Below are 24738 nucleotides of genomic sequence, written 5' to 3' on the forward strand. Positions count from 1 at the left end.
AATGCTAATTTTGTAATGTCAGCACTGATACACTGGAAAAAACTGTGACCCTATTCCTTCCCTATACCATACTATCTATCCTTTTTATTAAGTTCATAAATGGGAAAAATGTAACACAGATGTGTTGTCAGATTTCTTGACTAAAAGTGCATTTGAAACACACACACAGAGTTGGCACTAGAAAAAATGAAATGCACTTGGTGAAGTAAATACCAGAGGAGAAAGCAGGCAGTCACATTAGCACTGAAATTTCTGCTCCGAGCCTTCTTCTGTCTCATTCTTTCCTTTCTCTTCACACCACATAGGGCGAACTGTGACCTGGAACAGGAGACAGCTGCTTGGTTCCCATCATGCTTCAAATCACCCCCATCTTAAACAGTCAACCTCCTGCACTGTATGCATCTCCAAGACATTAGCAAGGCAAGGAGAGCTAATGGTCCTCATGCCTTACTCAGAATTTGGTTAAGAAATAAAAGAAACGTGTATTAGCACAGTGGTCAATGCACTGGTGTCTGATACAAGAGCTGGGCACAAGCATAAAGCCCAGAAAATACTCAGGGTCCCTAAATTGTACATGTTTAACAAGTCAGTACATCGTGAACAGCTCCTGTCACAGTTTATCAGTTCCTGTGTTCTCCACAGTCTCTTTCCTGCCAGATTTCTGCTCGCTTCCCTACAGCTCTCTGTCCTTTTCCCCCCCTCTATTCTCACAGTAGTTTGCATTTCCACTGCAATTCCAACGTGACATTGACAACAGGCTTCCTGCTGGTCCTCTGCAACCGACTGTACACTGGGGATAGCCAGGGGAATGGCTAGCCCTCCAGACCTTCAAACGTTTCTGATGCATACAAACTACCTGCTACTGTATTCAAGCATTAGAAACAAATAATTACAGGATGACAGTGTGCAGCTTTATTTTCCAGCTAATCAACACTTCTTGTTTTTCAAACCAGCAGAAGAGAGGTTAGGAGAGATGGTTATCATGTAACTGCAGATCACATCACGGTCAACCTTTCATATGCCAGTACACTTGCTGCCTTCAAAGCACGAGTGGAACATTTTTCCAAGGCTGGCAGCTATATTGACTAACAGACCAAGGTACAAACTCTGCTGGCCCTTTAACTACCATAAACAGGTAGCGAGAACGCCCAACTACAAGAAATACAGAAGAATAACCTCTGGGAACAGAATAAAGATCAGAAAGACCTGAAGCAACTGCCTCAAGCAGGGAACACAAACAGCACACACCTTTTCCCCACTGCATCTTTCTGGGCAACACGGGAAAAGCAGAACTGTCACCTGGATGGTACCAGCAGGGCCTCCTTCATGGGTCTCTCTTGACAGTGAGCTCAGCCAAAAGCATCACACAGAACCACCTTGGGCCCCTGCCCCTGGGTCCACAGCCATACCACTTACTGCAGAAAGTGCCACCAGGGACCTAACAGAAATTCTATTCCATTTCAACTTGCAACTTCTGCATAAGAAGTTGTATTGTGCAGAATAATCATTTTCGTGACTCCTTTCAGTACACCTTTATTACTTAGATACCGTTTTCATGCAAATCATAACTGTTGGGGGGGGGGGGGGGGGGGGGGGAACAAGTCCTACAAAGTAATTCAGGAATCATAAAATCGTTTGCTGGCAATCAAAATGGCTGTGGCAATACAGTAAAACTTTCTACACCCTCTATACTTCTTTCTGGCCCCAAAAACAGTTATGAATGTATGACCAAAAATACTGTACCACAAGGGAAGAAAGGGGGAAAACGTACAACAAACTTTGCCTGAAATTCCTGTGTGGCATCTAATGTAAAACAGGAACAGTTATAAGCCAGGGAAGTAGGCCACTTGCAAAGAAAAGGGGGGGGGCGGGAACAAAAAAGAAAAATAAACAATATAAAGGTGCCACATAGAAATTACTGGGCTAATTGTGGCCCTGTGGTCTTCTGCTCTATAACAAGTCCCAGATGCATCAGCCAGGCTCCTCTGTGAATTCTGCCAAAGCAGACAAAGAAACCGTTCGTTAGAGAGGATGCTCTGGGTTTGCTTTAGGATAAGGAACTCTGAGTGGGTTGAATGACATGATAGAGCAGTTTCTTGAGTATCTTCCTCTCTGCAAATAAATCTACTCTGGAAGAATGCATTGAGGAAGACATCAGGAACAGCACTGAGAACACTAGCAGATGTTTTGGACAGCGACACATAGAGAAACGTATAGCTAGGGTATTTCACAGCTTTTGGTTCACCTCTTCAGCTACCTCAAAGTTGTCTCATGCATTTCATGCTCTCAATAGCACTGAAGAATGGACAAGCAAATGTCAAGCTGAATTAGCTGCTGTAGCATCCACTCAGCAATGAAGAAACTCACCATTTCACCAAGTCCGAGACAAGACGAGGATTAACCGTCAGTAAATACACTAAATATCTTCAAATGAAAAAAATACTGAGAAATATAAAGCAACGTTCTTTTCCCTCCTTCTACAGTCTTAAGTTTCAACAATAATAGGCACAAAATTCTCCAAGAATTTTCACTGTCAGTAACTAAGCCTGTGAGAAACAGTGAGAAAGAAACAGAAAACAGTGAGAAAAAGAACTTGCCGCCATGCACATTTGGCTAAATCACAGCAACTTCTGACTTCCACATACTGTACATCTTGGCGTAAATGTTGAAAATGCAAGTTAAACCCTGAATCTGAAAAAATTATTTCCTATATATTGCAGTGTTGCATGCAAACTGATCCAAACAGTAGAACTATACATAAGCACCACCCTAATTATGCAGTGTCCATAATCTCATCAACAACAGAGACCAGTTTTAACCTTTTAAAGGTGGCATATATTTCTGCAGTAATATCAAGCGACAAAATATTTTATTGCTAATGCACAGTGTACGCACAGCAGTGTTCTTCCTTACGTTCTACTTTCACAGGTGTTGGTGGTTGGTCAAAAACCAGTAATACCCTTTTTAAAAAAAAGCCTCAACCTTTTCTGAAATGTGTCACTTTAAAATGCAGAACACAATTGCTCTACAAAACCTACGTATCTCGTATAAAATCTTTTCAACCAAAACAAATCAGGCATATAGCTACAAGCTCTCATCACGTACAAATACCCACAGAAAATTAAAAAAAAAAAAAAAAAAAAAAAAAAAAAAACCACACCACCAAAGAAAACCCCAGCAGAGACAGAAACTGCTGAAAACCAAGCTCTAAGCCAAATGAGTTGCAAAGAGAGATCGACGTCAGAACTACAAGTCAAATTACAGCCTTTCTTTTTTCTCAAGATGGACAAAACAAAGACCACAGAGCATTTTCATGAATAACTAAAGAATAACACTGACCCACATCTTTTAAGTTAAACAGGTAACAGTTAGAAACATGTAAATTCAGTCACGTCTTCATTAAGAACTCTATATCATAATTACATTTATCCAGTCAGTGATTCAGAGTAGGAGCTCTTTACTCCACTGCAATGAGTTGCCCTCTAACGAAGCCGTGCCCACTCTTCCCAGAGAGCCAGCCCCACCAAGCTATGGCTCACCTCTGTGAAATCCCCTGCAGTGTCCAACAGGCTTGTTTAAAAGAAATTTATACTCCACACAAGCACATACTAATATGCTTTACAATAAATCAATTTTACAATAAATTTTTTTACTTTGTTACACACGCTGCTGAATTCCTTTCACTTTAGAACTGTAAGACAATACTAAAAAGACATTGCAGGTTTTCATCAACTCTTTATTTTGACACTGATTTCTAACAGCGTGTCAGTTACTGACATGGAAATTTAAGGGGAGGGTGTGGGGAAAGCAAATCGCTCTTTCACAGTGATGTATCTTGATGGTGCTCAGGGTTAAGTAACCCACTAATCCTCCTACCCACTGTAGTTTAGATCTCGGTATCGTTGAAACTGTGAGGCAAATGACAATCTTACAGTTCTTACTGGCACTGGAAAATAAAGGACTTGCAACTAAAGGAGCAAAGCACAGATGCTTCCAGATGACAAGGCATCATCACCTCCACAAGTCAGGATCAAACAACAAAAACCTAAACAAAAATAATTCATGTTTATTTTCCCCAAATGATTCAGCCATGTTTCTTCCACTCTGCCACCTTCAAAAGAAATGCCTCTGGGCAAAGCAGAACGGAAAGACATCACTGTTCATGAAGCTTAACAACAAAAAAAGACTCTAGTAGATGGCAAATTTTTCCTCTCACTCTGTTGGTCAAACAAACATTCCCCGATTTGAGAGTAGTGTGCTGAAATCAAGATTAGCAAAGTCTCTGTAAGTGGGGAAACCCTGCAAATGTGCTCAGCATTAGAGAGCTGGCTGCCATGCTGATAACTTACAGTGACAACTGCAAAATACCACACATCCTAGAAGAGATTCCAGGCTGGAGAATGTACTAGATCCGAGGCTGCTCTATAGTTCAAAAAGCACAAAGTTCTAGGCTGCATGTGACTATTTTCTAAAAACAGCAGTGTTTTTATTATTTCGGATGACTCACAAACAAGTGCTTAGATTTGCTTTACATTGATTCATAAACATGGAGTCAAATGAGTAGCACTTTCCAACTCATTTCCCGTTGGGTGCATAAGCAATTACCCAACTGGTTCAGAAACTCCAAAGCTGGTGACAAAGAAATCAACAGCTAAGGTTGATTTGTAGATAGATAGTTGTCCACCTTGTCTCAGAGCCCACAGATCACTTGCACCTCCAGGCAGTGCTGCAGTTTTTCTACACTTGGTTCACAGAAGTAAAGAATTAGAAGCCATGGTCACAGAGCAGTGCTCCTCTCCCAAGAAATCCATACCTAGACGTGCACGCACATGCACACACACACACAGCGTGAAGCTCAAAGGCTGGAGGCTGAGCTAACAACCGCTGCACAGTAGTTCAGGCAGGTGCAAACAAACCCACCACCCCGCACAAGACCTTGTGATATCTACAGAGATGTTTGCAACAGTTAATGAACGGCCACTCAGCTGGTCAGCAAGCACTGTGCTCCCTCAGCAGTCACACTACTGCAATTCACCTTTCTGAATACTGAAATGGATTGCAAGCAATAATAAAGAATTTGATTCTGCATGGGTTTTCACTACATCTAACACAGTATTTCAAAACAGAAGCCTCAGGGAGGGGGGCATTGATTACCAGCAGCACAGCATTTGCTGTACCTGGGAAATGTCAGTTAGGCACTGGCTCTTTTGGTCCTGTATCACACCACAATTATGCGCCATACTTTGTTTTTAAAGCCTACTTTCAAAGCTAAGTTAACTATTCAGCATAACACAGAACACCAGGAATTGCTAAGGAATAAAATTACCTCCATGCCATTATTTTTTGATAAAGAAATCTTATATTGATTTAATGAGCTCAGGGCCATTTTCAGACATGCTGAAGTTTATGAAGAAGTCCTTCTCCACGATCTCCCTCTGGCTCAAACTCTGAAAGCCTTAAGGTGCATAGCTCTCACTGACCAGGCATTTCCTCAGAACTCAGGATACATGAATATGGCCCTTATTGCTGATGCATTTACTACTCACTAGTGTGTCAGATGCAAAAACACTGCAAAAAACCCCTACTGGTTCCACCCAAAAGTTACTAAATGAATAAATATTTCCTTGTATTTAAAGTACAGAAATAAAACAGTGAGTCTTCATCTCGGCTCTGCAAAGATCTCATCACAATTAATTAGTTACTCAAAACATTACTAATAGGATTACTCGTGATTTCTGTTTCTTGTGATCCCTTCTGTGTAGTCTATTTTCTTCGCTACTTTCACATGCTGATGTTTCACTTCCCATTTACATTCTGTTAGATGCCGAATATGGTGAAACTACACCAATTTACTTCTAGTTAGTTCTCAAATTCTGCTTTTTGTTGTGTGCACATTTAATTTTATATAAATGAGAACTATTAGTGGAGTTTAAGAAACAATTTTTCAGTAATTAATTGTTACGAACCATTTTGCAAAGCTGCTTCCCACTCCGCTCCAGGTACCAGTATAAAGGCTTTGTTCTTTACAAAAAAAATGAACTCCAAAGCATGGATTGCAAAAGAATATGAACAAACACAACAGCATCCAGCTAAGTGTACTTCAAAGACATGCTGCTGTGGTCCCACTTACCCACTTGGTTTGATTCCAAGTATCACTACATGATAAGCATCAACAGTATTTCATCATTAACATCATGTATACAGTAAATACCATCTGAAACTAAAAGTAATCACTATTCCTTGTGCTGGAGAAGGAAAAATTCAGGCATTTAACAAAAGCAGTTTACCTTCAGCTATATCCAACACTCAAAAGCAAATCTATTAAGCTCTTCTAGGTAATGAAACACTGCATCTTAATTTGCTCTTGCTCCTCTTTTCCCTCTTTCTCAGGTAGTGAGACTTCTATGGCCTCATGCTCCAGTGCTGAAAACTCAGGGTATTAGCAAAGAAGTTGCATGTTCTGTGCCAGAACGTACAAATTCAGGTTCTCAGTGTGTGTATGGAAACCCTTCAAGAACCTCAACTGTGTTACAAAACAGAAAGGGAGAGTATCACTAGGGGAACGTGGAAGCAAGATGAGCAGTTAGAAGAAAGCAAGGGCAGCCGCGCTCCTGCTCCTACTAGCTGCTCAACAGCAAGCCTGATACGCATTTAAACGGTGGCGGGGGAAACAAGGAAACTGAACAGAAAACTAATAGCAAGCCTGAATGAAAGTTTGGGCTTTTGGTTCAATTCTTACACTTCCTCTGAAACATTGAAATGACAGAAGCTTTATGATATCCCTATTCCTTCTAGTCCTTATGTATGAATTTAAGATTGGCGGTGCAATGGCCATCAGTGCACAGTTTACAATATAGAATGTACCTGGGAGTAATTTGGGAGCAAATTTTCTAATATAAAATTAAACAATGATATTCCCAGGTTGTAATATAACCTCTCACATTAATATCTATAGTTATAGCAACACTATTTCATCCCTTTAATTAACTACTTTTTCTTCAATATAATAAAAGCTGCAATCTGATACATATTGGTAGACCGCCTTCTTAAACGCGTCTTTACATAAAAGTTCCACAACCTTCTCAATCATCTGGTACATCCATTATTTAACAAGAAAAAGTGTGTGGTGATCAAAGATTTGTCTTCTTAGAGCTGATAATCCCTAGCATCACCAACAAATTTTATTTAAAAAAAAATCCCCTCCATATTAAGCTTAATTGTGTTTTTTCATTAAAGTCACTACGTATCAAGAACAGGAAGAATAACTCAACAAGTATGCAGCTACCCAGCTCTGCTCGTGGAAGTTTAGCTGGGGTTTGGGTGGGTATTTTGAGGTTTGGGTGTTGTTTGGTTGTTGGGTGTTTTTCAGGAAAAAAAATATGTAAAAATATCAAGTGTAATTTCAGCATGACCATTCATAATACTGCATAATTTAAGAACCCTAAATCTGCACTACTCCCAGGCTAGGAGCAGGGGAGTATTTGATTTAAAAAGCAAAACAAACCAACCAACCACAAAAGACAACCTTCCTCTCATCAAATCAACAGTTCAAATCTGGATTTGGATCCAAAGACCAGGTTTGAATAGCATTCATGTGTTTTACATTGCCTTTAGACATATCACCTAAAATTATAACACTTGATGTAAGAAACAAACCAACCAACCAACCCCGGTTTTCATCAGCTGCAATGCTCAACATGGTAATTTAGACTATATGACCTTTTTCAGCTTCCTTCATTAACGAAAAGGTTTCAGTACATTGAAGAACTCTCTTTTCTACAGGCTTATTTCTGGCAGAAGTAAAAGCTTTTTGTGGCATCAGGGAACAACGCAATGAGAAATTCACCTCTATATGCTGAGAGGGAACAGAGCTAAGTACTACTAGAGTTGAAACTTCGCTCTAAGTGCCCTTTTGGGTGCATTGCCATGTGTATTCCCCTCAGCCAATTTTGCACAAAGAGTAGCAACAGCTATGACCCCGTGTGATAGCAGCACTGGCAGAGCACAGAAATACTTGGGGAATACGCTTCCTCCATAAAGAGAGCAATCTGCTTGGCAGATCTCTAACATAGATGAACGCCTTTTTACCCATAGTATTGTAGATGCCATGGTGAACAGAACTGCTCTAACCAGCTTCATTCTGTATTCAACATGTTCACATTGCAAAGCGATTCCTGACACGGAGATGAACCATGAACAGCAAGACGGACAATAAAATACAGCCGTCAGCCTTCTGTGTAACACCTCTTAAACCACAAAAGAGGAACCTGACAAAGGCTGGACTGAAAATCATACATTTTCTGATATTTTCCCAGGCAAGGTGTGGAAGGACTGAGGAGATGAGGAGCAGATGCATTCTGGAGAATGCTTTTATCCCCCTGCTACCACTGAATTACAAGATCAATATTTACATCAGTTTCTGGCAGCATGCACCTAAAAACAGCTCTTCTGATAAATGAGAATAAGCTCCTCCTCCTTCCACAGTGAACCACTACAGACCTTGACAACCACTTCACATCAGAACAACTTTCTTTTGCATGTTGCTTCACCTCCAAATAACAGCAGTGATAGTATACAAGGTATATAAACCTGGGCACATAGAAGAGCACTGGAGCAGCATCATCTGTAGTTAAGAAAACTATTCTTAAAATCATGCCATAAAATCAGAAAGGTGGCTCTTGCAAATGAAAGCAAAGGCTTTTTTTCAGTATTTCTCACCATCACCTCTGACAACAAAAGTGTGATTGGCCAAGGGGTGCAATCTTGAGTAAAGACTCAAAAAATACTTGCCTTAACTCCTTTCAAATTCTCTCCCATGATAAGCCAGAAAGAAAACAAAGGCCCTCTATAATCCTATTTTACTTCTCACAAGTAAATTACAGGAAAAAATAATACATCACAGAATTACAGAAAATTAAACAACACTGAGACAGTTTCATTTGCCAGCACATCCCAAAAAAAATCTTTCTTCACGTTAACTGTTAATCCCCAAACTGTAGAAGCTTGAGCTGAAAGTTTCAGGAAAGCTGCTCTTTCTGAAGACTTCTTACAGGAGGGGTCTGACCAATCTCACTGCCTGTTTTTCAAGCAAATCACCATTACACAGGCAGAAACACTTTATTACCCCACGAAGAAGTGTTAAAAACCAGTGTAAAAGTAGCATGCTACTTTCCTGGCCAACAAGCCCCAACTAAATTAACAATGAAGAAGGAACTTTTGGCATCAAGAGGGTGGAAAATTTTCATAATAACTGGTATATATTAGGTCTGGCTCTTTCGATCCATATTAGTATAGCACACATAGCCTGCACCTCTCGTTCTCATCAGCCAATAACCCCACAAGATCAGTCTTAAGCGGTGATACACCAGTATTTTAAAAACCATCAAGCAGTGATGGGAGGACCAAAGGAGCCACCAAATGCTGAAGGCCTCTTTAAATTCTGTACTTGCATGCAATAAAAGTTGACAAGTTACCAAACTACAAATCTGAAAATACAGCGACATGATTTCTGAAATTCACATTAAAAAAAGTAACTTGAGGACACTAAAATGATTAGCTGCAGTGATAGACTAAGGCAAGAATTGTTCTGCCTTCTCATAAAATTTACCTAGAAGTTAACTGCAATGGGAATATTAACTCAGAGAAAACAGCTATAAATAGAAGGGGGTTAATCATTCAAAGTTCTTTTCCCATGACAACAATACACTAAAGATTCTAACTTGCTAATCTTTTAATGTGATGCTTTGAAAATACTTTAGCAGCTGTACTACAGTCTGCTGCTACCTACTTTTTATGAGTAATTTCTCTTATTTCTTTTTTTAAAACACAGTAACGGAGATTTTCTTTCAACAGAAGCATTTTCACAGATACTAGGCAACACAAGGCTGTACATCAGCTGGGACGATTGTATGTGGCCATTTAAATGGATCTTTTTAAATGAGGCCACTTAAAAATACATTTGCTTTTTCTCCATCCTAATATAAAGCACATAAAACCTATCTGCTATTCATTTCAACAACCATAGCTGCTACAAAGTATTTTTCAATTAAGCATTTGCATTTATCCTGAATTAGCATAGAATCATAGATTTGTTTAGGTTGGAAAAGACCTTTAAAGGTAATTGAGTCCAACTGTTAACCCAGCACTGCCAAGTCCACCACTAAACCACGTCCCTAAGCATGGCATCTACACATCTTTTAAATACCTCCAGGGATGACAGATGACATTATAGACATTCAATGACATAAACACAAAAGTTTATCCAGCAAAGACACCGATGAACAAAAAAGTAACCACCCCATCCCCAACACATAGATATATCATGATAATCAAACTTGGCTAAACTCAAACAGCAGTCGTGTGACACACTTGGAAACAGGATCTAATTATTAGAAATCCCCAGCCAGTGCTCTACCCACAGTACTTCTCACCCAAATAAATTAAGTTGAAGCTTTCAAGTTTAAGAAAATGGAGTAAAGGAAAAATAGAAGTTCTTTATTTAAAAAGCAGAAACAGATAAGGCCTTTTGTCATTCTGTGGTGAACAGCAAATCAAACAAAGTTTGTTGTAAACCAGCACATTTGCAGTGTCAGAAATTATAAAAGCATACAATATGCACATTCAGTTTCAAAAGATACGGAGCTCCTGCAAATCTTGATGAAAGCACTAGAAATTCAGACCAGAAATTAGGAGGAAAAGGCTTGACTGTGGCCTTAACATCACTTCTAACTTTAAAATTTCATCTTCACATTCTTGCAAATCTTGTTTTTACTGAAGAACTCAATTCCTATTTAATAACTTCTCCTTTTTATTGCAATACTTTATCGCTATTCTTAATCACTGTAGCTCTTCATACACCAGATTTATTTATAGCACTTAAAGGAAGCAGAATTTACTATAGTTATCAAAACAGACTGCCATATAAAAATAAACAATCTTTATGTACTTGTGCTATCAGAGCTCTAAGAACTTAGGCAGAGTCACATTTAGTAGTAGAAAATGGTACCCTAACACTTAAAACAACAATTCACTAAAGACAAATGCTTTTATTATTACTCAGATAAAAAAATAAAGTTAAATCATCAAGCTTTGTAAAACTTGACATAGCTAGAGATCACCTAATTCAAGGGTAAACAATTATTTTTTTATTAAAAATATGACTTCCTTATATTATTTCCACTACTAGTAGACATAAAACAGTACTTCTGAAGCACTGGGGAAGTAAAATTGCTCCCAGGATAACAGCTTACCATATTCCATACAGTTTAATACACATCTTAATAGTGGTATCTCTTTTATCTTTTAATAACACTTGAAATTTTGCAATAGTTTATACATAGTTTGTAATAGTTTATGTCATAATAGATTTATTATTTAAAGAAAAGTTTAGTTATGTAGATGGATGCAGATTATCAGTATACTAGGAAGTATTTTTTAAAATATAAAAGGACTTTATCAAAAGCATTGTCTCTCTTACGTGGATATTAGAAAGAAGCTGAACAATACCTGCCTGCTGAGAATCAGTTCCTTCTTATTTTTATTATTAACAGCAGCAAGGAAATTCTCTTCTTTTGCTACCATGAGTTTCGGGCCAAAAATTAATGTATCATTTGCTGCTGACAACCTGCCAGACTAATGATGCTTTTCTTCACTCAAGAGGGTTCAGAAACTGCTACTCACTTTCCAGTCAGCATTTATTACAGATTCTGGAATACAGTCCTCCCATGAAAAGAAAAACAAGACAGCTCCTCTCCACACCCACATACACATGACTCTTCACATTTAAATTACTACTAGAAGTAAATAATTCAAAATACTTCAACAGACACAGACAAGCATTCTTCACCTCCTGATATTATGGCTTAATCCTAATGTCATGGTGCACACGAAACTTCCATGCAAACCTGACATAAGAAAACTGAAAGAATAAAATCATAGAATTGTTTAGGTTGGAAAAGACAAAGGGCCCAACCATTAACCCAGCACTGCCAAGTCCACCACTAAACCATGTCCCTAAGTGCCACGTCTACATGTCATTCAAATTCCTCCAGGGATGGTGACTCAACCACTTCCCCGGGCAGCTCATTCCAATGCTTGACAACCCTTTCGGTGAAGAAATTTTTCCTAGTATCCAATCTCAATCTCCCCTGGCACAACTTGAGGCTGTTTTGTCTTGTCCTATCGCTTGTTACTTGGGAGAGAGACCAACATGCACCTCACTACAACCTCCCGTCAGGTACTTGCAAAGCTACATTTCCAACTTTATTTCCTACTAGGTTTGAACTCATTATTGCATTTCTTGTTCTTGCCGATTTCCATACATTAGTAACAGGACTTACATCCTACTGTGTCTCATTGATATCCAGCCATTTCATGTGCCTATATGGATACGACATACACATATACACACATATATCTGTGGTTTACTGCTGTCTATATACCACCTACTAACTGTTCTTTGCCTAGAGGATCCCCAGTTATTACTCAGACAATCCTCCTTAAATATCTTCACAGATGTGTTGAGTTACATCCTTAGGAGGGCATATAGGTAACTAGACAGTAAATTCCGAGGTCCTCCTCTGTATCAGCTGAAACAAAAGCACCAAAGGCTGGAAATACAAACACTCCAAACCCACACGATTTTCAGAGCACCACACACAATGGAGAATCCCAAAGACTTTGGCTACCTTAGCAACACCCATTTAAGTCCAAAAGGGACCAAAAAAAAAATAATAAATAAATAAAAAGAAACCATACAACATGCCAGCAGAAAACATACATTACTGCCAGCCATCTTTAAACACTGAAACATAGAGGATCCAAAAGCAGGTCACCCAGTATCACAATTCCCACCACACCAGCCCCTGCACCTCCCCAGTATACCTCTAGCCTCAGACTGCTGAGCCCTTACCATAGCAGTCCACTGGTTTCCCAGTCTGGACATCATCTGTGACTACTGCTTCCCTTCCCTCCTACAGCTGTCACCAGAGTCCTTGCTTCTGCAGATTCCATTTTACAGAATATTACACTTTGTAAAGCATAAATTATTTCCAATACACCCCCTCACCACAGAACTCCACAGAGCACTGTAAGGAACCTTAACCTATGCCTCCGGGAACAGCACTCTAAAAAGACAGGACACTCAGAGTGAAGACTCACACTTGGTTAACACACAGGTCTTAGTTTCATTGTGGGTTGGGAGGGAAATAATGGGGGATCTGGGGAGAAGGAATAAGCCAAGAGCAGTAAATTTATTGATTGACTGCAAGAAGATGGAGGAGGGGAAAAAAGTAAAAGCGCAGGAATACTGAAAGGTAGGCAAAGTGGAAAAAAGTACAGGAGTAAGGACCAAAGGGCTTTTCAAAACCAGAGGAATTTGAGGCATGAAGCCTATCAGGAAGGTGACACAATTTTTAAATAACATTTTATGTGTTTCTTTCTACCGCATCAACTTTGTACTCAGCTTTGAGTTTCTACTGACAACATTTACCTTTGTTTACCTGGTTCTCTTCTGTGCGTACGTACCTGTGTGCATATACACAGACCACAGGTTAACTTACAGCCTTCTGGAGGGCACAGCACTACACCACTGACACAAACCATCATACTGTAGCACCCGAAAGCAGTCTTTCTGGGGGTTATTTGTAGTGACACAGATTTAATCAGTTTTCAAAACCAGATATGCTGTAGATTATTCTGTTATTAACATTCTACGCTGATAAACGTCAAATTGTTAACTGACCCTAGCACATTTTGAAACATCACCTTTCAATCTCAGAAAATAAAATGATGCAACAACATCAAAATCCATCTCTCAAGCACCTTATTTACAAAAGATAAAAAAGGCATTGCTCAATACATAACTACCACAGGAACCTCAAGAACACTACAAATGTTACCAGTTACTCTATTTTTTAGAGATTTTTTACAAGATTCTCAAAACCATCTACCTACTCTGTTTTTAAAACTGCTTCTAGTACTCTGTAGCTGCATACAAGCACAAGTCTTCCACATTAAATCTGTCACAAAACCACTTGACAGCAGGGCTGTGAGCCTGTTGCCATCTCAGGTCAAGTCTTACAGAACACCATCTATTGCACATTCCACACAAAAGTTTTTAGGAACAACTGACTATTCTTATGCTTATTTTTTAAATATTTCATTGCCTTCTTAAAGATACCTTCTGTGCATTCAGACAACAAAGGACTCTCAGAAACACTGAATATCAGCAAACACTTCATAACAATACCACATCATAAAACCAAAGGCACACTATTATTTTTCATAAAAGTGACAACACAAAGCTGACAAACACTCCCATGACTTCCACAAAAACATTTATCTACCTCTATTAACCAAACAAGCTACTGCACACATGCTGCCAGTTGATGTGAACTCAAAACTTACATCATCTAACTCATCTCTGAATCCCCTCAGGTTTTTTTAATCCAGTGGATTAAAATAAAATAAACTGGGGGCAAGCGGAGGACAGGAATGACCCAAAGGGAGAGCAAACAGTGCAAGCTCCTAATGGACAAAAATGTTCATTGGTTCAAAATTAACACATGAACAAAAGCCTCTGCTCTGGATACAAGAAATCTGGGAACAAAAGCCTCAGAAGAACATTGTGAAAGGAAGTTTAAACTCTCCAGTCCAAACCTTAAGTAATCCCCAAAAGTGAACTTCAAAAGACAGTACCACGCAGACACTGATTACTTGGGTCTTGTAAAAACAAATTAGAAATCACAGGATGGTCGCCTCCTCCCCTCTTACATGTAAACTCATGCAAAGAAAGATACCATCACATACTGGCACAAAAATTAAACCCACAACGCAATTTTTTTTTCCATTACAGGGCATATCTTTCCCATTCAATCATCATCGTTTCCAGAAGAAGAAAAAAAAAGTGTATTTATACAGCTTTTTTTAATGTGCAATATTCACAATACTTCATGATCTCTTAGAAGTACTTTATTTTTAGAGACAGATCTATCCCACCTGGTCAACTCAGTCCACCGCTGCCCCAAGGAACTGTACCTCACTTCTTCAAATTTTCTGTTTTAAAAAAGAAGGAAAAAATAAAGTGAAGTAGTAAAAAATCTGGGGATCGTTCATTTACTTAACATGGGAAGTAAAACAGTTCAGTATTACAGCAACAGAGAGAGTTAAGTTACACAAACATAAAACTATAGACACTGATATATACGATGGAGCTCCTGTAAGATATTTTGATGCAGAATTCACAGAGCTATTCTAAAAATCAGAATAACTACTGCAAATAGCAGCAAAATATTCAGGAAACAAAAGAGCACTCCTTAAATTGAGCTTCATAATGGAATGCAACAGCACCTATCAAAAACATGCAAGTTTGACAATTTTGAAAGAAACAAAAGCAAGCTGTGAGTAGCAAATTTGTATTAATTATATTTTGCATCAAGAGAAAAATTATAGTACTCATAATTCTTTTGTTCTTTTTAAAGTAAATACAAAAAAGTATTTCTATATATCTAGATTTAGTTCCAAAGATACAAAATTACTCCTGAGTTCAATTAATTCACAATTTTAAGTCAAGAGTGTCTAAGGTCAGAAACTGAATAATCAGAGTTCTCAGAGCTGCCCTCTCCCTGGTTGGTTTGTTTGGGTTTTTCCCCTCCCTTCTCTTTTTAATACAAGTGAAAAAGATTTGGGGCATTTCCCGCCCCCATGGCCAACAGCCAAAGCTCTGAAGTGGAAGTAGCAAAGATGGTACCTGAGGACAGTCTGGGTTCTCTATTTGCGCACAACCAAATCTACAAAAGGCTGTATTTTGTAGCACACTAGCAATTAAACTTTGGCTACCTAAAACTGCCAAAACCAAAACAAATAAACAATGTGCATGCCCCAGCCCCCCCAAAAAAATCATCAGTGGCAGACAGTATAATTGCTCCAATCCTACTTTTCCAAGGAAGCTTTTTTTGACACATCAGTGTCACTATTTGTTTCTTTAATCTTCTGAAGCCAGTATGTAAATTCAATTATTTTGGTAGCTACATATCCACAAGCATTTGCACATGAAGGCCTCACTCTGCAGCTCTAATACATGTAAATGAAACCCCATTCCTGAAGTTACTTCCACCAAAGGCTGAGATACAAAAATTTACCCATGTAAATTTGACAGATTGTAATACAGATTGGTCAATGTTGCACATAACTAACCGGTACTTCAGGTATTATACAAATACAATACATGTAACCTTAACCTTGCAGAATCTCAGATTTGTGATTTTTGACAGAACCATCTTACCTGCTGTTAACTCTGGACCCTAAGTATACACCTCAACAACCTGAAGCAAAACCGGCTGCTGACAAGTTACTACTGTGATTTCTAAGAATTAATTTTTAAAAACCCCTTACATTTCTAATGCATGATAATTTCTACCACCAGATAGCATTCAGTTACCAAAACAAAACACACTGAAAGTTTCACATGCTGAGTGATTGTGAGGAGTAACAGCACTGCCACAAAACAAAGTGTTTAATGAACTCAGATGCTGAAACTGAACTTTTTTTAGCCCTCCATGATTCAAAGTCCTCATTTTCTGAGGCAAATAACCGAGATGTAGTACGCAACACTGTGTCAATGCTCCAAGGGTATCAGTCTGAGTACAAACACGCATTTACTAAAAAAAAAAAACTAAACAAGCAAGCTCTTCTATGTAATTTTTTTAAATAGTACTTATTTCAGATTTTTTGCTCCTGGACTGCTTTCACAGAGACCGCCAGTTGTGAAGAAGGGTTAACTTCATAACTTAATGGTCTGCTGCTACCAAGTGTGGCAATTCAGAAAGCCCACCTCAAACCGAAGCAACCCTATGGACTTTGCATAAAATACAATGCGCCACATTCCACTGCCCAACAACCCAAGTATTTATTTTCAGATAAGTTAACTGGTGGCACCTTTTCAAGAACCAAGGGCAAAGCTTCCATATGTATCTCTAGATCTATGAAAAAACACTGAAGCTACTTGAGCTCTGTGGCTCTTGTCACTGAAACACAATACCAACTTTCCAGCTGAACAGCCAAAACACGAGCATGCATTTCCACCCGAGTTCTAAATTACAACGGTTAGTATTTTTCCTGTAGCCTTCTTGTACATATAACATTACGACGGCTTGCATTTTTACTGGATTTTGGTTTTAAATTTCACATTTGCAAAACAGAACATATTGCAGTCAGTTGCGAACTTTTAAAAAAGCGTGCACATTTCACAAGCCTATTGACTCTACCTTCAACTTCCAAGAAAGTGAAAGGAGTTGTAGAGTAGAAGAGGCAGGATACATTCTCTCTTTACTGTATCACAAGAATCAAAGAATTTTATTTTTTTTTTAAGAAGGCTTTCCTACACTAGAATTTGGAGTTCTGCCAAGTCTACAGACAATTGGAGAACTGGTGAATTTATGACAACAGATATTCCAAGGAAGTGAAACCTGATTTAACGGAAGTGAATTTTATTCAAAAAAAACATGTATTTAAATGGCATCAACAAAAATGTTTTAAGACCACATATGAAGGAAGCTCCTTTTAAAAAACTTTTTCAAAAACTTTGAATTACAAGCTGAAACCCCACCCAAACATGTTTCCAAATCAATCCACAACAAAACATTTTTAACATTACCAATATCCCTAACATTATTTTTTAAAAGGCTAAAAAAAAAAACCAGTTACCAAAGAATTTCTGTTCAATAAACCTTTTCTTCCTCTCACTTGTCTGGGAAGCGCTGCTTGCTGGCATGAAACTTCCCAAGTCTGGAAAACCATCAGTCTGAACTGAAGCTTCTAGATGGAAGTTTCCAAGTGACCTGGTGATTTGATTCCCCAGCCACCTTAATGCATTCCACTAGGCTTCACAACGCTTCAGCAAGTGCATGGATATTCAGTATTTCTTTATATGCAATTTTCCTAAAAGCAAGTGTATTATAAAGTTTTATTTTGCCTTTTAATTAACCTTTGAAGACCTATAGTTGTGGGAGTCCCTGGACAATACTGCAAACCACAGGCTGATCGAATTTCTAAGACACCCTTCATGTATTCACATAACTTGAAATGCTAAACTACAGTCCTGAAAACATAAATGGTGTGTTACTGGGGTCTCTAGTAATGCCCAGCTTCAAAAACTTCCTTAAGCCTGAATAAAGTTCAGTATCAACAGCATAACAGCAGTGTTGACTTAAGAGAGTGCACAACATTTGCTTTGGCTACAGCCGTCAGTTCCAAATGAACAAAACTCATCAACCTATCTGGTGACAAGAAAAGTCTGTAAACGCAGAAAGCTCTGGGAGGAAAAAAAAAAAAAAAAAGAAAAAAACCAAACTGAAAGCTTTCTTGATTTTGGAAGGTATCCAACACCAGTCTGTAAGCACACATGCGTTGGAGCTAGACAAACCAGCGATTCTGGCACAAAAAGTTTCCGATTCTCTTTTAGGAACTCTTTGAGACTAATGAAGATTGATTCCCCCCTAACACAGACACAGGTCCCTCATCTGGGGAAGGGTTTAGCTGTCCCTTTGGAAAGCACACGATGACAGCTGCCTGCCAAGGCGGCTCCGCGCTGCCCCTGGGCTGCAGGGACGGCGCAGCGGGCTGGAGCCTCCGCTCTCGGGCGCGCTGCCTCGCCGCGGACATTCCTGCGGTTCGGGAGGAAAACAGGGCTCGAAACTTGGCTGAAAACAGCCAGGAGTAAATGCAAACGTCACAAAGATCACAAAGCTATCGCTAAGAGCTCTCACCTCGGAAAAAGAAACGTAAAGATCGCCAGGCACAGCGCAGGGACCCAGCCTGCCCGGGGAAGCCCCCCGGAGGGGCACCGCGGGCCCGCCGAGCCCTGCCAGGTGCCGCCGGGCCGGGCCGCGCGGGGGGCCCCGCGGGGCTCTGACAAGGGGACACAGCCCGCACCCGACCCGCGGGGCCCAGGGGCCGCCCTGCGAGCCGCCCGCCGCCCGCCCGGCCAGCCCCGGCCCATCGCCTGCCGAGCCCCGGGGTCGCGCCGGCCACTTGTTGCGGTGGCCGCTCCCGCCGCGCACTCTGCGCAGCGCCGGCGGGCGGCAGGGCGGCACAAAGGCTCCCGCCCGCTCCGCCGAGGCGGCCGGTGACCGGAGCGCGGCCCCCGCCGCCCCCGGCCCCTCGCCCCTCTCCGCTGACAGAACGGCCGCCCCTGCCGGGCCCTTCCCCCGCGCCGGGGAGCGGGCAGAGCCTCCCGCCCCGTTGAGCAACTGCCCGTGTCGCAACGGGCGGCAGCCGAGAAGTACCCTCTTCCTGCGGGGCTCGGCGCCGCGGGGCGGGGAGGGACCAAACCGGGCCGCCGCCGCTGGCCGAGGGGAAGCCCCGCCGCACCCCCCATCGCCACGCAGACCCGCCCGCCCCGTCGCGTCCCCCTCAGAGCGCGGCGCGCACGCCGCCGCACCACCAGCTCGGGCCGCCCAACGCGCCCGCGCACACCCACCTGCCCGGGCAGCGGTCGCCGCCGTCCCCTGCGCCGTCCCCTGCGCCGTCCCCTGCGCCGTCCCCTGCGCCGCCCCCAGCCAGAGCGGCGGCGCCGGCGCCAGCGGGGACCCGCTCCCTCACGCCGCCACCGGCCACGGCCGCGCCGCGCCGCGCGCTGCCGCCTCCTCCGCCGGCTCTCCGCGGGGGGGTGCCGCGCGTTACCTAGGCAATAGCTTCGCCCCCCACCCCCGGGTCTCGCCCCGCCCCCTCGCCGCGGGCCGCCAACCCGAGTGCGGCTTTCGGTATCAAATCGCGGGCGGCGGCCAATCGCGCCGCGCGGCCCCGCCCCCTGGCCCGCGAGGGGCCCTGCCCCGGGCACCCGCTGCGCCTCTGGCCAGTGGCCCGTCCCGCCGTGCGCCCTAGGGGCCGTGCCGCGGAGCGCCGCCAGCGGGGCCCGGCCGGCTGCCGCCCAGCCCCGCCGGTTGACGAGCTGCCTGTGCGCACAGGAGCGGCGGTGGGAAGGCAGCAGCGTGGCCCGCGGCCGCTGTGCTGCGCCCTCGCGGGGAGGCCTCGGCGCTGAGCTGTCGGGAGTGACTGCAGCGAAACCAGCACGCGTGAAAAACAGGCGGGTTTCCAGGGGTTAAAAGTAGCAATCAAGGAAAAGGAAGGCGGAATGTAACCGGTAATGAAGCCACTGACTTTGGGGTGCAGCTGGCCCCGCACACCCCCCCCCCCCCCCCCCCCCGGCTGAAACCAGCAGCGTCCCCACCGCCCGTGAGGGAACGGGGCCCAGCGCCCCATCCCTGCCCGCGCTCCGGGGGACTGTGATCACGTTATGCCTATTTTAACATCCCTCTGCTAATAATCCTGCTGTGTTATTACTCTTGTCTATTGTACTCTGTTCCTTTTCCCAGTTATTCCAGTTCTGACAATAGAAAGATGGATAGATCTACTTCCTCATCAACTTCATCTGCCTGCCGATACTCAAGGCACTAAAAATTCATTAAATTTGAATTAGACAACATCTAGAGAATATTTAGCTGTTTGTTCCAAACAACTACAACGTGGACTGACTGGATCCGTGGGAAGGACAGCTATCTCCCCACTTACTTCAGCAAATGGGATTTTTTCAGGAACGGTGAGCACGGGATAGAGCATCTAGGCAAATCTCAGTGGAAGGGCAGAAGTTAATGAGAAACCTTGCCTACCGCCAGTTGCCTCCACAGCCCGCCTGTTGCCTGTTTCAATTAACAGCTCGCCTTCCTGCTTTTAGCCAGTTCTTTTAAGGCCACTCAGTACTACAGGCATTGTTGCTGAACGTCATGCTGCTGCTTCATACCGCAGGAGTGTGGTAACTTCACTTGATTTCCCTTATTCCTGGAAAAAAAATAAAAATAAAGCCAATTGATTTCAAATGAAAGTAACCGGTTTCTCAGGCAAGCGTACGGATCATACAAAGACAGTATCATCTCTGTGGATCATGTCCTATATAGTGAAGTTCAGTTCAACACATTGAACTACTTGTCTCTTTTTGTTTAGAGTTTATTGCTACTGAAATATATATATATGAAAAAATAAGGTATTAATGAAATCCAGTAGTGCAAAAAGACCCAGATATGTAACTTTTCAAACCATCCTAATACTTGTGGGTTTGACATTAAATATTCCAGATAGTCTGGGCCTAGACATTCAAGCCTTGGCTTGCTAGGTGGCCTCACTGATGACAAATGTGTCTGTGCCTGGAAAGGCTAGATAATGGGTTTGTTTTTAGAAAAAGAGGTACTGACTCTGGATCTTGCAACATTATGTTGCTGTTCTACTAGATCCAGTGCAGTCTTTGTGAAGTGTAGGTTAACTATGATGTGAGTGATTTACTAGACAGAGCAGAGGGCTACAATCCAGAAACTTGAAAATCTGTCTGTGCTGCCATCTTTTCAATTTAATAATGATACTTTGAAGTGTCTGTCATGCATAAAGCCCCAAGCGCTTAAAAATTGTCTTGTATAAACAACTTCTGCTATATCTATGAATGCACTTCAACAAAATCTGCCCACACAGAGTTTTCCTGTAGGGTTGTAATCCCTGGCTTCAAACTTCCTTTCCATTTTGTGTCTTAATGCCTGCAACAACAATATCAGTATTTAGCAGTGGAAGTAAAGAGATCTCAATCAGTAGTTATCAAGATACTTCATATTATAGTTGACCCACTTGCATGATATATTCATGTTCTTGTCACACATGGAGTTACTATGGACAGTGTGTGCAATAGGGATAAGGAACTTGTCTTGAAACATCTTAAATGTTTTGATACCTACGTGGCAATGAAAAAAAAAACAACAGACTTTAGATAAAATTTTAATTTTCAATTTCCTTATCTTTAGATTCTCTTCCTACCTCCCTTCACAAAACAACCAATGTTCTATTATTCTCTCTCTCCCCTCCTCCCCCGGCTATTGTTACATGTGTTCTCAGTGTAACAAAAGGGTTTTGTCTAAAAAGGCTGTAAGGCTGTATCTGAGTCATGTCTTTGCATGTGAAACAGCTGTACACCTAGGGCACATTCTTGGTCACTTGAAAATGTGTCATTTTCAGCATTCTGGGTTTACATTATTTCAGCCCTGTGTCACTGCAGTGATCAGAAGAAAGGAACTAACGCTCAAGTTGTCTGCGTATCTGCAGACATCACAGAACTGTGGCAGCAGACCCGGACAGAGGGAGAAAGAAAATTCAAGTGAAATGCCACATGAAGGATGTTTGGCCTAAAATAGAAAAAGCTGGTCTGAGAAAAATTAAAGTTCGTAAATCTAAAACACAGTGATCCAGAGCACAGCTGAATACTGGGGAGGAGATACTTAGAAATCATTTATTACAAAATGTAAATGTTCGTAGCAACTTGCTAGTGTCTGATACAGTGATACAATGGCAACATCTACAAACCAAATCAGCTTGGAGTAGTTAATGCACAGGAATGTTTTGTGGTGAATACAAAATAAGATGAGAATCTCTCATGAGTCTTTCTTTTCTTTCTTAAAAAAAAAAAAAAATACATGAAAACTGTGTGAGCAATGGTAGAAAGAAGAATGGCCACTTTACACCATGCAGTCATTCCTTTGTCAGCACGCTGCCTACTGTCATCCGAATAAAAGGCTTTAGAACATCTTGTGTATGAAAAATAACATGACAGCCTCCTAAGCAGTCACTAAAGGAAAGCCGGTTTGGATTATAACTTTCAAAAAATAGCTTATCTAGAATTAACAAAACTTTCATCTTCACATAGATGAAGAAGTCCCTCCTTTATCTGTACTAGAAGAAAAAAAATGTCCCATTGCCTAAGGTGTCAGTTGTTACCATTTGGGGGACAGAATCGCTGGTTAGTCACTGAAATTTAAGAGGTGTTAATAAGCAAGCAAATATTTTTGACGTGACTATTTCAAGCCAACATGTTTAGAAAAAATAAACCACAAGAATCAGGTTATACCTCAAAGTTGTATTTCATCTCCTAAAAAGGAATCACTAAGAGATTCCCAAGGAATTTTGTTTGTTAAAAATACATTTACTAAGTCTATACATGATTTCAGGCATTAGGTTAAAATACTACAACATACATGAGTGATATGACAGAGAAGATATGGTATGCAGACAGCATGACACTACAACAGTCTCAGCTGATAAATAGAAGCTGGCCTGCTGGACTGGACCTTCCCCATCTCTGCAGATGTTAGACCAAGCTGTGAAAGTAAAGCTGGCCACTGCCATTAGGGCCTCTCAAGGTGCACTGATAAAGTGCTAATGGCATGGTGAAAAAAGCGGTGTGTCACTCTGGCTCAATTTTGTAAACATAACGTTCCCTTAAACGTGTCCTGTACAGTGTGTTGGTCTCTCTTCCTGCGCTTGCACCAGCATGTGTGTCTATAATAAGCTTCTCTTTGTTTCCCACACTGACTCCGGTGAAGGGGGAGGCAGCAGCAAATAATGGACTGAGTGACATTCAGTACCAGACTGCAAATGCAGATGTCAGACAAAACGGATGCTGAATTTGGCTAATGAAGCTACAGCCTGCAGCAAGAACAAGCAGCTTTTAACAGTGCTTTGCTAAACCGAGTGATTTGGTATGCGTAAAATTCAGTGGAAAAGTTCTCTGAGAACTTACGGCATACGTACAGGAGCCAGAGAGGCAAACCTGTTATCTACAGCAGCAGCTCAAACAGCCAGCAGCACTGATACCCAAATATTCAGCACCCTGCCACTTCACTGTTCCGTTCCCCCTACTGAATTTGGTGTCTGAGGCCTCTCATTTTAAAATGTTAAGCCTAACGTAAATGACGTAACGCCACTTGGAATAGAGGGCCTCTTCCTCAGCCTCCCTGACCTCCGCTGCCCGTTGCACACACCAGCAGTACCAGCACGTCAGCTGATTCACCAGTCAGGGCAGAGAGAGCCCCGCTGCTGCGCATGAGTGGGCTGAGCTCCTTCCCCTTTTCCCTGCTCAGGCAAGCTGTGTGAGCTGGCATGCAGCAGCAGGGCCATGCTGAAGAGAGGCCTTAACTGACCAAAGCTCTCCTTCTGGAGCACCAGCTTTGCTTGTGATCCCACCAAGCATGGCTGCTTCTCTCAGGCTCCCTAAATCTGGGTTGTGGACTGGGGGAACTGGAGAGTCCCTCTGTATGGAGGCTGCAAGCATGCCAGTAAGAGCTGGGAGCTGAACCTGCCTACCCTACCCTGTAAATCCACACCTGGAAGACACATCATCATATTGCTTCCACCATCAGGAGCTCTTAGGCATGGCGACATTCTTGATCACTTTATGCCAAATCTATTGTAATAAAGCAGCCGATTTTTTATATCACGTATCTGTAGAGAAACGGGTTCAAAGCACTTTGCTGTCACTAATTCTATACTACAGCAATTGTATATGTAGTTGCTTATTTTCTGCATCTGCTCATGACAAACAGAGGTTTCTGCATACGGCCTCAGCTTGTTCCCGAGGTATGTGGACACCCACCTTGTATCAGCCAATGAAGATCAAAAACATTGCCCAGAATTAGGAAGAGTTAGGTCTTTACAAAGATCAAGAGCATCCTGAAGAGTCCATCTGACTTTGCTGCAATGTTCTTTCTTTTTATATAAATACGTCCACACAGTTTTTCATTTTTCCAGTTTCCTAATACAGATTTTGCAAAAATAGTTCCATTCATCAATACAAAACAACTTGTTTCATCAAAAGCATCGTGAATAGCTGGTGCCTAATAGAACCAGGACTTCTGTCCACATGTAACGTCA

At 41.8% G+C, this 24738-nt stretch overlaps 1 protein-coding gene and 1 long non-coding RNA gene across 13 annotated transcripts in view; one reads left to right on the forward strand and one right to left on the reverse strand.

Annotated features, from left to right (window-relative positions):
- Positions 1–24738, reverse strand: part of PIK3CB (phosphatidylinositol-4,5-bisphosphate 3-kinase catalytic subunit beta) — a 101102-nt gene that overhangs the window by 59525 nt on the left and 16839 nt on the right. For 3 of the 12 annotated variants that reach the window (XM_037406319.1, XM_037406312.1, XM_037406313.1), the window contains exons 3-4: positions 20667–20835; positions 14998–15054 (exon numbers count right to left, since the gene is read on the reverse strand). The exons of 2 other annotated variants lie outside the window; for them this stretch is intronic. The gene's annotated coding sequence lies outside the window, so the exon portion shown is untranslated. Of the gene's footprint in view, positions 1–14997; positions 15055–18764; positions 18784–19477; positions 19501–20666; positions 20836–24738 lie in introns of those variants that run through there. 7 more of the 12 variants (XM_037406323.1, XM_037406316.1, XM_037406322.1 and 4 more) reach the window with 5 other exon arrangements.
- On the forward strand, positions 19878–20878 carry LOC119156526. Its single transcript, XR_005107176.1, has 2 exons — positions 19878–20140; positions 20373–20878. It is a non-coding gene; the product is annotated as an uncharacterized LOC119156526 (long non-coding RNA).

This window comes from Falco rusticolus, chromosome 13 (assembly GCF_015220075.1).
Source record: "Falco rusticolus isolate bFalRus1 chromosome 13, bFalRus1.pri, whole genome shotgun sequence".
Classification (NCBI taxonomy): domain Eukaryota; kingdom Metazoa; phylum Chordata; class Aves; order Falconiformes; family Falconidae; genus Falco; species Falco rusticolus.